The 13,593-nt window shown below is 42.8% G+C and overlaps 1 protein-coding gene across 1 annotated transcript in view; it reads left to right on the top strand.

Moving 5' to 3' along the window:
• spire1a (spire-type actin nucleation factor 1a) overlaps positions 1-13,593 on the top strand; it is a gene marked incomplete at its 3' end in the record, with an annotated part of 35,982 nt that overhangs the window by 8,397 nt on the left and 13,992 nt on the right. The gene's annotated exons all lie outside the window — the stretch shown is intronic.

Genomic DNA, 13,593 nt, shown 5'->3' with positions numbered 1-13,593 from the left:
TTGCTGCCTGACACTGAACTATATGAAACCTTGTTGTTGTGGCACAATGTACTACATGAAGACAGACAGGACCGAGACAGCTGAGCCACTTTTCCTTGGTCCAGACACTGAGAGTGCAATGGAGGTACAGTAGAACCACATAAATGTAGCAGATGATAACTAGGTATCCCACCAGGTGCAGTGACGTCACCCTCCATGAGAACTAAAATAATGTTGCTCACAGCCAACTCAAATCAGAATTTTGGCTAGCTAGCAGATAGCACGTTGCTTTTGTGTGTAGATTAGTGTTAGTCATGAGTTCGCTTCCTGGTATTCAGTACAGGGGTAGAACATTGTGACTCTTGAAGAATGCTAGTCTTCTTGGTAACACTACTGTTGACGCTCCAGCGTTGGTAAACTTTTCTGGTCTCGTGATCTTGCTACTCTTACTGCTGGGTTATGTTTCATACTTACATTATGTCCCAGGCAGGCTCGTCCTCCTCTCTGTTATAGTTCAACTGTTCAGGGAGGGGGATTTTTTAGAGTAAGCCTTTGAATTTGGAGGAGGACGTATATGGCAGTTAACATAGTAATGACTAGTCAGACAGCATGGTGTTTAATGTAAACGAGAACTCTATTGGAAATGTCTGAATGGACTGATTAACTACACGATCAAAGGAAAAACTGTCTTCCTTGATCAGCTGCTGAATAGTATAATTGAATATTTTGTCAGAAAAATTATGAACATTCCCATTCATTCCATCTTGAAAATAGTTTGATGGGTTTAGTTGAATGTGTGTTAAAGTGTGTGTGTGGTTTCACGCCGGGGATCAGGGGGTGTGTCGGCTGAACCCTCAGGCGGAGCTGAACGTCAGTCATATGATTCAGAGGTCATGAGGTTGAGCACAACGTCTCTCCTCTTGCCTTTTCTCAAACCAAAATCAAATCAAATGTATTTATATAGCCCTTCTTACATCAGCTGATATCTCAAAGTGCTGTACAGAAACCCAGTCTAAAACCCCAAACAGCAAGCAATGCAGGTGTAGAAGCACGGTGGCAAGGAAAAACTCCCTAGAAAGGCAAAAACCTAGGAAGAAACCTAGAGAGGAACCAGGCTATGAGGGGTGGCCAGTCCTCTTCTGGCTGTGCTGGGTGGAGATTATAACAGAACATGGACAAGATGTTCAAATGTTCATAAATGACCAGCATGGTCAAATAATAGTAATCACAGTGAACAGGTCAGGGTTCCATAGCCACAGGCAGAACAGTTGAAACTGGAGCAGCAGCACGGCCAGGTGGACTGGGGACAACAAGGAGTCATCATGCCAGGTAGTCTTGAGGCATGGTCCTAGGGCTCAGGTCCTCCGAGAGAGAGAAAGAAAGAAAGAGAGAATTAGAAAGAGCATACTTAAATTCACACAGGACACCAGATAAGACAGGAGAAATACTCCAGATATAACAGACTGTTATATCTAGCCCCCGACACATAAAATACTGCAGCATAAATGCTGGAGGCTGAGACAGGAGGGGTCAGGAGACACTGTGGCCCCATCCGATGATACCCCCGGACAGGGCCAAACAGGCAGGATATAACCCCACCCACTTTGCCAAAGCACAAGCCCCCACACCACTAGAGGGATATCTTCAACCACCAACTTACCATCCTGAGACAAGGCCGAGTATAGCCCACAAAGATCTCCGCCGCGGCACAACCCAAGGGGGGGGTGCCAACCTAGACAGGAAGACCACGTCAGTGACTCAACCCACTCAAGTGACGCACCCCTCCTAGGGACGGCATGGAAGAGCACCAGTAAGCCAGTGACTCAGCCCCTGTAATAGGGTTAGAGGCAGAGAATCCCAGCGGAGAGAGGGGAACTGGCCAGGCAGAGACCGCAAGGGCGGTTCGTTGCTCCAGTGCCTTTCCGTTCACCTTCACACTCCTGGGCCAGACTACACTCAATCATAGGACCTACTGAAGACATGAGTCTTCGTGTAGGTATGTACGGCATGACCAAATCGGAAAGATAGGTAGGAGCAAGCCCATGTAATGCTTTGTAGGTTAGCAGTAAAACCTTGAAATCAGCCCTTGCCTTAACAGGAAGCCAGTGTAGGGAGGCTAGCACTGGAGTAATATGATCAAATTTTGGGGTTCTAGTCAGGTTAGTTAGTCCTTTATCCGGGTAGCCGGAAAGTAGAGAATTGCAGTAGTCTAACCTAGAAGTAACAAAAGCATGGATTCATTTTTCTGCATCATTTTTGGAAAGAACATTTCGGATTTTTGAAATGTTACGTAAATGAAAAAAAGCTGTCCTTGAAACAGTTCTGATATGTTTGTCAAAAGAGAGATCAGGGTCCAGAGTAACGCCGAGGTCCTTCACAGTTTTATTTGAGACGACTGTACAACCATCAAGATTAATTGTCAGATTCAACAGAAGATCTTTTTGTTTCTTGGGACCTAGAACAAGCATCTCTGTTTTGTCCGAGTTTAAAAGTAGAAAGTTTGCAGCCATCCACTTCCTTATGTCTGAAACACAGGCTTCCAGCGAGGGCAATTTTGGGGCTTCACCATGGTTCATTGAAATGTACAGCTGTGTGTCATCCGCATAGCAGTGAAAGTTAACATTATGTTTTCGAATGACATCCCCAAGAGGTAAAATATATAGTGAAAACAATAGTGGTCCTAAAACGGAACCTTGAGGAACCTTTGTCAGAGGACAAACCATTCACAGAGACAAACTGATCTAAACCAGGCCAGAACTTGTCCGTGTAGACCAATTTGGGTTTCCAATCTCTCCAAAATAATGTGGTGATCGATGGTATCAAAGCAGCACTAAGGTCTAGGAGCACGAGGACAGATGCAGAGCCTCGGTCTGACGCCATTAAAAGGTAATTTGCCACCTTCACAAGTGCAGTATCAGTGCTATGATGGGGTCTAAAACCAGACTGAAGCATTTCGTATACATTGTTTGTCTTCAGGAAGGCAGTGAGTTGCTGCGCAACAGCTTTTTCAAAAAGAATTTGAGAGGATTTGGAGATTCGATTCTAGGCCGATAGTTTTTTATATTTTCTGGGTCAAGGTTTGGCTTTTTCAAGAGAGGCTTTATTACTGCCTCTTTTAGTGAGTTTGGTACACATCCGATGGATAGAGATACATTTATTATGTTCAACATAGGAGGGCCAAGCACAGGAAGCAGCTCTTTCAGTAGTTTAGTTGGAATAGGGTCCAGTATGCAGCTTGAAGGTTTAGAGGCCATGATTATTTTCATCATTGTSTCAAGAGATATRGYACTAAAACACTTGAGTGTCTCCCTTGATCCTAGGTCCTGGCAGAGTTGTGCAGACTCAGGACAACTGAGCTTTGGAGGAATACGCAGATTTAAAGAGGAGTCCGTAATTTGCTTCTTTTCATGATCATGATCTTTTCTTCAAAGAAGTTCATGAATTTATTACTGCTGAAGTGAAAGCCATCCTCTCTTGGAGAATGCTGCTTTTTAGTTAGCTTTGCGACAGGATCAAAAATACATTTTGGATTGTTCTTATTTTCCTCAATTAAGTTGGAAAAATAGGATGATCGAGCAGCAGTGAAGATTCTTCGATACTGCACGGTACTGTCTTTCCAAGCTAGTCGGAAGACTTCCAGTTTGGTGTGGCGCCATTTCCATTCCAATTTTCTGAAAGCTTGCTTCAGAGCTCTGGTATTTTCTGTATACCAGGAAGCTAGGTTAAATTGAGTTCCTCAGTTAGGTGGTTAACTGATTTTTGTCCTCTGACGTCCTTGGGTAGGCAGAGGGAGTCGAGAAGGGCATTAAGGAATCTTTGGGTTGTCTGAGAATTTATAGCACGACTTTTGATGCTCCTTGGTTGTGGTCTTAGCAGATTATTTGTTGCGATTGCAAACGTAATAAAATGGTGGTCCGATAGTCCAGGATTATGAGGAAAAACATTAAGATCCACAACATTTATTCCATGGGACAAAACTAGGTTCAGAGCATGACTGTGGCAGTGAGTAGGTCTGGAGACATGTTGGACAAAACCCACTGAGTCGATGATGGCTCCGAAAGCCTTTTGGAGTGGGTCTGTGGACTTTTCCATGTGAATATTAAAGTCACCAAAAATTGTAATATTATCTGCTATGACTACAAGGTCCGATAGGAATTCAGGGAACTCGGTGAGGAACGCTGTAAATGGCCCAGGAGTCCTGTAAACAGTAGCTATAAAAAGTGATTGAGTAGGCTGCATAGATTTCATGACTAGAAGCTCAAAAGACTAAAACGGTGGGGTTTATTGTAAATTGAAATTTGCTATCGTAAATGTTAGCAACACCTCCGCCTTTGCGGGATGCGCAGGGGATATGGTCACTAGTGTAACCAGGAGGTCAGGCCTCATTTAACACAGTAAATTCATCAGGCTTAAGCCATGTTTCAGTCAGGCCAATTACATCAAGATTATGATCAGTGATTAGTTCATTGACTATAACTGCCTTGGAAGTGAGGGATCTAACATTAAGTAGCCCTATTTTGAGATGTGAGGTATCACGATCTCTTTCAATAATGGCAGGAATGGAGGAGGTCTTTATTCTAGTGAGATTGCCAAGGCGAAATCCGCCATGTTTAGTTTGGCCCAACCTAGGTCGATGCACAGACATGGTCTCAATGGGGATAGCTGAGCTGACTACACTGACTGTGCTAGTGTCAGACTCCACTAAACTGTCAGGCTGGCTAACAGCCTGCTGCCTGGCCTGCACCCTATTTCATTGTGGAGCTAGGGGAGTTAGAGCCCTGTCTATGTTCGTCGATAAGATGAGAGCACCCCTCCAGCTAGGATGGAGTCCGTCACTCCTCAACAGGCCAGGCTTGGTCCTGTTTGTGGGTGAGTCCCAGAAAAAGGGCCAATTATCTACAAATTCTATCTTTTGGGAGGGGCAGAAAACAGTTTTCAACTAACTGGGAGGCGGCCAGAGACAATTACTCGATGCCGACACATCTTTCTAGCTGATTTACACGCTGAAGCTATGTTGCGCTTGGTGACCTCTGACTATTTCATCCTAACATTGTTGGTGCCGACGTGGATAACAATATCCCTATACTCTCTACACTCGCCAGTTTTAGCTTTAGCCAGCACCATCTTCAGATTAACCTTAACGTCGGTAGCCCTGCCCCCTGGTAAACAGTGTATGATTGCTGGATGATTCGTTTTAAATCTAATACTGCGGGTAATGGAGTCGCCAATGACTAGGGTTTTCGATTTGTCAGAGCTAATGGTGGGAGGCCTCGGCGTCTCAGACCCCGTAACGGGAGGAGTAGAGACCAGAGAAGGCTCGGCCTCTGACTCCGACTCGCTGCTTAATGGGGAGAACCGGTTGAAAGTTTCTGTCGGCTGAATGAGCGACACCGGTTGAGCATTCCTACAGCATTTCCCTCCAGAAACAATGTGAAAGTTGTCCGGCTGCGGGGACTGTGCGAGGGGATTTATACTACTATCTGTACTTACTGGTGGCACAGACGGGGTTTCATCCTTTCCTACACTGAAATTACCCTTGCCTAACGATTTGCGTCTGAAGCTGGGCTTGAAGCACAGCTATCCTCACCGTAAGGCGACCGTTCTCCTGTATATTATGAGTACAGCGACTGCAATTAGAATGCACCATGTTAAAACCTCTACTTAATCACCCTCCCGGATCCGGGATCATCCTCATCAGAAAAGCTGACTAGCATAGCCTAGCCTAGCACCACAGGGATATCATATAATTTCATGAAATCACAAGTCCAATACAGCAAATGAAAGATAAACATCTTGTGAATCCAGCCAACATTTCCGATTTTTAAAATGTTTTACAGCGAAAACACAATATATATTTATGTTAGCTCACCACAATAGCCAAACACACAACGCCATTTTGTCACCGCAAAGATAGCTTTCACAAAACCCACAAATAGAGATAAAATTAATCACTAACCTTTGAACAACTTCATCAGATGACAGTCTTATGACATCATGTTATACAATACATTTATGTTTTGTTCGAAAATGTGCATATTTATAGCTACAAATCTGGGTTTTACAACGCAGCCATCGTCACAAATAACACCAAATTGTCCGGAGAAATTTTACACAGCGACGTAATCTAACCAAAAAACTCATCATAAACTTTGCTGAAAAATACATGTTGTACAGCAAATGAAAGATACACTTGTTCTTAATGCAACCGCTGTGTTAGATTTTTATAAATAACTTTAGTACAAAGCACAGCATGCAATAATCTGAGACAGCGCTCAGCCATTCTCCGCCATGTTGGAGTCAACATATTCCACAAAAATACGAAATAACATCATAAATATTCTCTTACCTTTGATGATCTTTCATCAGAATGCAGTGCAAGGAGTCCTAGTTCCACAATAAATCGTTGTTTTGTTTTAGAATGTCCATTTCTTCTGTCGAATTAGCAACTTTGGCTAGCATAATGGTGCTCACGTGTCCATGAACGCTTGGAACGAAAAATTCCAAAAGTCATAATAAAAGTCGAATAAACTGGTCAAACTCAGTTGAAAATCCATCTTTATGATGTTTTTCTCATATGTATCCAATAACGTCCCAGACGGAGCATTTCGTCGTGTTTACCTAACGCATTGCAGAAAATGATATGGTGCTCCCAGGTGCGCAGCAAAATACTGCCAATATGGCGGACCTGTCACTCCAAAAGCTCTCATTCGGTCCCACATCAGGCTAGACACCTCATTCAACATTCTACTGCCTGTTGACATCTAGTGGAAGGCGTATGAAGTGCATACAGATCCATAAATACAAGGCAATTGAATAGGCAAGGCCTTAGAGACCCATTTTCAGAATTTTCACTTCCTGTTTGGAAGTTTGCTGCCAAATGAGTTCTGTTTTACTCACAGATATAATTCAAACAGTTTTAGAAACTTCAGTGTGTTTTCTATCCAATAGTAATAATAATATGCATATCATATGATCTAGAACAGAGTACGAGGCCGTTTAATTTTGGCACGATTTTTTTCCCAAAGTGAAAACAGCGCCCCCTATTAAGAAGTTAATGTTACTACTTCGCTTCGGCTGTTGGAGGTCCTGACGAACCATGACCAGATAAAGCGTCCGGAGTGAAAAAGTTTAATGAAAAAAAGCTGAGTGAGGGAAAAACAAAAAATATTGTAATGAAACAGCAGGGAGCAGGTCTCGAACCCTCGACCTTCTATCCCGAGGTCCGGCGCGCTATCGACTGTGCCGCAAAAGCATGCACAAGCGGCAGAGTCGATTTCCGCGCTTATAAACCCAGGGTCGTTACAATATAAACGGTAATTAAAAAGTAAAAAACGTAAAGTTGTCAGGTAGCAAAGTAAGGTTAGCAACAAAACGCACAGCAGCACGTAAACAAGTCTGCAAGTTTTGATTCAAATCATCGCTTTGACTCTAAAGCAACTCTACTTTACCTATAAACTCTGTTATGAAATGATCATGAAAACTATTCTAAATCCCTTATCTGATGATATTAAAGAACATCAAATGGTTTCCTGCCTTCCCTCCTCTGCTATCAACCCCATCTCTTTTTCGTTGTTCATATATTTAGTCATTAAGTCTTTTCCCAGTTTTCATATTTCATATTTCAAGTTATTACACATTTAAGGATTTACAATTTCAGATTGCTTCATACAGTTACATGTACATACATTTAGATAGGTCAGAGGGTCAGGTACATTCAAGGTAATGGACATTTTGACATTGTTCAAAGGCAGTGCTTCTCACTCCTGGTCCCGGGGACCCAAAGCGGTGCACATTCCCACTACCCACCCCCTATACACCCACTCCCAATGAGAGGCTTGATGGCTCCAGGCCCAGAACCTAGAAACACAGCTCAAATGTATATAGACAGGTATGGTCACAGACTCTCAGCAGGGCCAGGCCAGCCACACATAATGGAGGCAAATCAGATATTTAAAAATAAACAATAACAATAAAAGCAACATCAATCTGTTGTTGACTGCCTCAAACCAAGTCCAGACATTAGGGGTTGAAGTCATTCATCAATTATGTATTGTATAGATTGATTTCTTGCAAAGGAGATACTTAGTCAGTTGCACAACTGAATGCATTCAACCGAAATGTGTCTGAATCAGAGAGGTGCAGGGGGCTGCCCTAATCAACTTCCACATCATCGGCGCCCGGGGAGCAGCTGTTGTTTGGGGGTTTACTGCCTTGTTCAAGGGAAGAATGGCATATTTTTCCACCTTGCCGGCTCGAGGATTCGAACCAGCGACCCTTCGGTTACTGGCTCAATGCTCTTGCAGTTCTCAATCCAATGACAACCCTATAAAAAACGATCACATTGTGAGAGATGGAGGCAGGTCTTCTGATGTCGTTCAAAGGCTCCATTGTTTAGGCAGCCCCTCCATGTGAGGTTGTGTGCTTTTTATTAAATCTTATTTCAGAAAGTCTGGAAGATGGCCCTCCCTGATTTCTCTCCCTAACGAAGAAGACTAAGCTCAAGAAGAGAGGAGACGGGAAGGGAAAGGAGAGGAGAGCTAACTAGATGACATAATCCCAACCCTAATCAGCCGCGGTAGCAGTTCAGTTCAGAGCTCTGCAGGTGGCTGGCAGTTTTTTCTGTGTCTGACGTCACCTGCAGTGTTTCTGCTGTCTTTACAAAAGTAGTACACTACATAGGGAATAGTGTGCTATTTGGGACACAACCTACTGTCTCTCCGTAACAGGAGGCCACCCCTTATGTAGCCTTTCTCAGAAATATTTACACAAATAAAGGTGGACAAAACACACATGGATCAGTTATAGGTGTTGAAATATTTTTACAATGGGTCACATTATGTGATGATGGAAAGCTTTAGTATTACTGTTGATACCCCTTCAAGTGAGTGGATTCGGTTATTTTAGCCACACCTGTTGCTGACAGGTGTATAAAATTGAGCACACAGCCATGCAATCTCCATAGACAGACATTGGCAGTAGAATGGCCTGTACTGAAGAGCTCAGTGACTTTCAACGTGGCACTGTCATAAGATGCCACCTTTCCAACAAGTCAGTTCATCAAATTTCTGCCCTGCTAGAGCTGCCCCATTCAACTGTAAGTGATGTTATTGCGAAATGGAAACTGACAGAACAAGACCGCCGAGTGCTGAAGCGCGTAGCACGTAAAAATGATCTGTCCTCTGTTGCAACACTCACTACCGACTTCCAAACTGCCTCTGGAAGCAACGTCAGCACAAGAACTGTTCTTGGGGAGCTTCATGAAATGTGTTTCCCATGGCCTAGCAGCCACACACAAGCCTAAGATCACCATGCAGAATGCCAAGCTCCATATTAATGCCCATGATTTTGGAATGAGATGTTCGACGAGCGGGTGGCCACATACTTTTGGCCATGTAGTGTATCTCTTGGAACCCAGAACCCAATATGATGTGCTCTGGCTAGGTACTATGTTAGATTTTTTGTAACATTCTATTAGGAGAGACTACTGTTGATGGTATGTAAAAACCGCTCAGACCAGAAACGCATGGTCTGACAGTGGCTTCCTGTTAGGCTGCTGCCAGCCAAAGGACTTCATGTTTACTGGGGCTGCTGTGCAGTCTGATTTATTTCCTGTGCAAACCCTTCATTCCCCAAATTATTATTTTCTCCAATAGTTGAATTATCTAAAACCTTTTAGCGTCAATTCAAATAATTGATTAGCACACTAATAGCAAAGATCTGGCCCTGCACCGAAGTACAATGTAGGCTACTACACGTGGTCAGCGTCTGAAATGGCACTCTATAGTGCACTACTCTCTACCACTCTCTGGAAAAAAAGTAGTGCCAGAGCGTAGGGATTGGAAGTAGGGTGCCATTTCATATTTGCACTTGGTCACACATATCTACACACACCCTTGTAGTGTAGGACTAGGGTTACAAAGCTAGTAAGCTACCGGTAATTTACCAAAGTTACTGGAATCTTCGGTATCTTGTCTTTGGTTTATCTTTGGGACCAAAGTTACCAGTTTGACACCAAAATATTTAGAACAAAGAGATATTGACATAGTAAAATAAATAAGTGTTAAAAAATATATATTTTGTTATTTATTTTTTTAGCATATATTTTCTTACTTAAAAAAAATTGTGCATTTTTGGTTATGGGCTTGTAAGTAAGCATTTTACGGTAAGGTCTACACCTGTTGTATTTGGCGCATGTGACAAATATAATGTCATTTGATTTGATAAGGCCACATAGAGGGCCTTTGACAGAGTCAAAGACTCCAGCCACCCTAGTCATAGACTGTTCTCTCTGCTACCGCACTGCAAGCGATACTGGAGCGCCAAGTCTAGGTCCAAGCATAGTCACTTTAAAAACTCTACCTACATGTACATATTACCTCAATTACCTTGATTAACTGGTGCCCCCGCACATTGACTCTGTACCGGTACCCCCTGTATATAGCCTCGCGATTGTTATTTTACTGCTGCCCTTTAATTATTTGTTACCTTTTTATTTCTTTTTTTTTTTTAGGTATTTTCTTAAAACTGCATTGTTGGTTAAGGGCTTGTAAGTAAACATTTCACTGTAAGGTCTACACCTGTTGGCTCTGTACTTGGCTCATATGGCAAATATAATTTGATTTGATATAATTACAGATGCCGGTGATACCCAAAATGGTCACTAGATGTCTTGTGATAGATTACATAAAATCCTTGAAAGTTACCAATATTCTGGTATTTTCTGGTAAACTTTGAAAGTTTCCAGTAATATAACCTCCAGTGGAGGCTGCTGAGGGGAGAATGGCACGGAGCAAATGGAATGGCATCAAAAACCTGGAAACCATGTGTTTGACGCATTTGATACCATTCCACCTATTCTGCTCCAGTCATTACCACATGCCTGTCCTCCCCAATTAAGGTGCCACTAACCTCCTGTTATACCCTCCTTTTGCAACCCTATGAAGGACTCTTTCCCAGCTTTCCTTGTTGTGAGCCAAACTTAGTGACCTATCATAGCCTTCTGAGAGATGGCAGTGGAACTGTCAGCCTTACAGTAGGTTGTGTCCTAAATAACATCACATTTAGGGCACTACATTGGAAATATGGTGCCATTTGGGATGCAAAGTTAATTCTCAGAGGCCAGTGGAGCTGAGACGAGCTGAGAACAACCTATCCTGAGGAGAGTGTTTTTACTCACTCACTCTCCTGTCAGAACCCTGGGCTTGATATGGGAAGACAAGATTAAAGGTTCCTCTCCCAACTGGAGTGGTTTGTTAAGCCTTCAGTTAGGTTTTGTACTATGAAATGTGATCTTGAATGTATTAAGTCCCACTGACCATAACCACTCCATGGTTTAATGATTTATATTGTTGTTTTTAAATGACCATTTTCATTATTTTATTTCACTTAGTCCTGCTTGTTGGAGCTCGAAGCCTAAGATTTTCACTGTACCCTGCAATCACACCTGCAACCCTGTGACTATTAAACACTGAATCTGGAGACAACTTGACACCTTGACACTGTAACGTCTGTTTCCAACTCACGCTCTCAAACACATAGATCCCCTGAACGCAGCTCACTCTCCAGATCCCAATCACCTGAATTCTGATCACCTGTTCACACACCTGTATGTCATTATCACACACTATTTAGTTCAGTTCTTTGCACCCCATCATTGTGAGGTATTGTTTGTTTTGTGACACACTTCTATTCGGAGTGCTGGTTTCCTGTAATTTAATCCTCCAGTGTATGATAGTTTTAGCCTGCCTCACTAACGACGCCTATTCCCTGCCTGTACTTTAGCCTATCGGATTTCCTGTTATCAACCTATTGCCTGATCTCCAGGACGACATTACTAGCCTTTTCCCTGCCTGTAATATTGTGTTTTTGGACCCCTGTGTATGATCTTCTGCCTGCCCCTGTACCCAGCTACCTGCCTCCTGTGGTCCTTTACAATAAACACTTGCTGCGCACTGCGCTTGAAACCAGGTCTCTGTCTCCCATCGTGTTCATTACAGACACAATATGCTAGTTTACACGGGTAAACTGAAGCCAGGGCGTTGTGGCAGTGGGTTATGTAAAATAAAAATCCATTATCCCACAGAAATCATTGTAGCCCTTCTCAGGAATCAAAAGTAAGAGATGGAATGGGATTTGGGCCTGAATGTGTGCCATATTAGTGTCTTTGTATGAGGCTGAATGATGCTGAGCCAGCAGACATATGACTATGGAAGAGGGAAGATTAGTATTTGTGGTTGTTGATGCACAAGAGTGGCCATGTTGACATAACTGCTAGCCTCACACAGTCACATAGCTACTGAAAAGGCACATATTTCATACAGGCCGAGCAGGTTGCTGTTTAAAATTGACAAAGTATCTATTCAATTCTAGTCACAATCAGTGGTATTCATTCACCTTCTGATTGTCTAAAGGAAACAGGTTGAGCCCATTGCAGAGGTCTAGGCAGAGGCTTGAGGGAGAAGTCTCTATGGTCAAAGAAGGTATTAAAGGGGCAGTGCAGTTAAAAACAGGATTTCCTGTTTTTTAAATTATATTTCCACACTAGGTTGAAATAACACTGAAATTGTGAAAAAATATTATGCCCTTTTGTGTAGGAGCATTTCAAGGGCCAAAAGAGGGCCAGGGAAATAAATGATACAAAATATATATTTTGGAGTTATTTTCATTAAATTAACACACAGTGATATAAATGCTTTAATGACAGAAAGCTGCACAGAGCCATCCTAACACACAGTAGTTCTATCTATCTGGACTATTTAAAACCTCTAACCTTGGTAGGGTGTGGTACGTTAAGATATTCATGTTGACCTCAGGAGGGTGTGGTTCTGGTATGGTATTTACAGGGAAAGGCTGGATTGCGTGTAAAGAAAACATGTATGCGTGTGACAGAACCATTCCCTGCCCCGTGATCAGCTCACTCTCTCTCTCTCTCGCTCTCTTTCTCGTCATCTCTGTGACACCCATGTGAGAAACACAGGCAGTCTGTTTGATGTTGTTTTACCTGCTCATGACTGCGCTTCACTGCAGTTAAAATCCACAATCTCTTGACACCCACTCCTTCCTCCCTCCTCCCCATTCCTTCACTTATTTTAGTCACAAGTCTGCAAAGAAAGGAGAGTGTGATGAATCATTAGAACAGTCATGTTTGTGTTGGCTCTCCTGACTGAGGGAATAAATAGCACTTATTGCGGTTAAAACCACCCTGTCTTCTACCTACTTAAACCATGCTATAGCTATCAATTAACAAGCTGCTCAGATCCTGGGGTTGTCTATGTAGAGCTGGAATTAATCAAATCTGCACAGTCAATGTTTAGGCATCTACCTACGATTTAGGCTACCTCCCATGCATACGTCTGTTTCTGAAAACCGGAAGGATTTAATTGTGAGTCATTATTGTCCATGCTCTAGAACATTCCCTACATGTTTATTAGGTACATCCTTCTTATGAGGGATTCTTCTCAGTGTTCTGATTCCTTTGTTCTGTCTTCGCTCTTCAGACTGGATGCAATGCATGGTTCATACTTTGACCAGCAAGGAACAATATCAAACACACCTCAACAATAGAGGCTTGAGGTTCCTCTTGACTTAACTTGGCTTGCCTAGTGTCTGTCGGGC

This window comes from Salvelinus sp. IW2-2015, unplaced genomic scaffold, assembly GCF_002910315.2.
Source record: "Salvelinus sp. IW2-2015 unplaced genomic scaffold, ASM291031v2 Un_scaffold2247, whole genome shotgun sequence".
In the NCBI taxonomy this organism is placed as follows: domain Eukaryota; kingdom Metazoa; phylum Chordata; class Actinopteri; order Salmoniformes; family Salmonidae; genus Salvelinus; species Salvelinus sp. IW2-2015.
The sequence above is the reverse complement of the archived record's forward strand: the minus strand, read 5'-3'. Positions and strand labels throughout refer to the sequence as shown.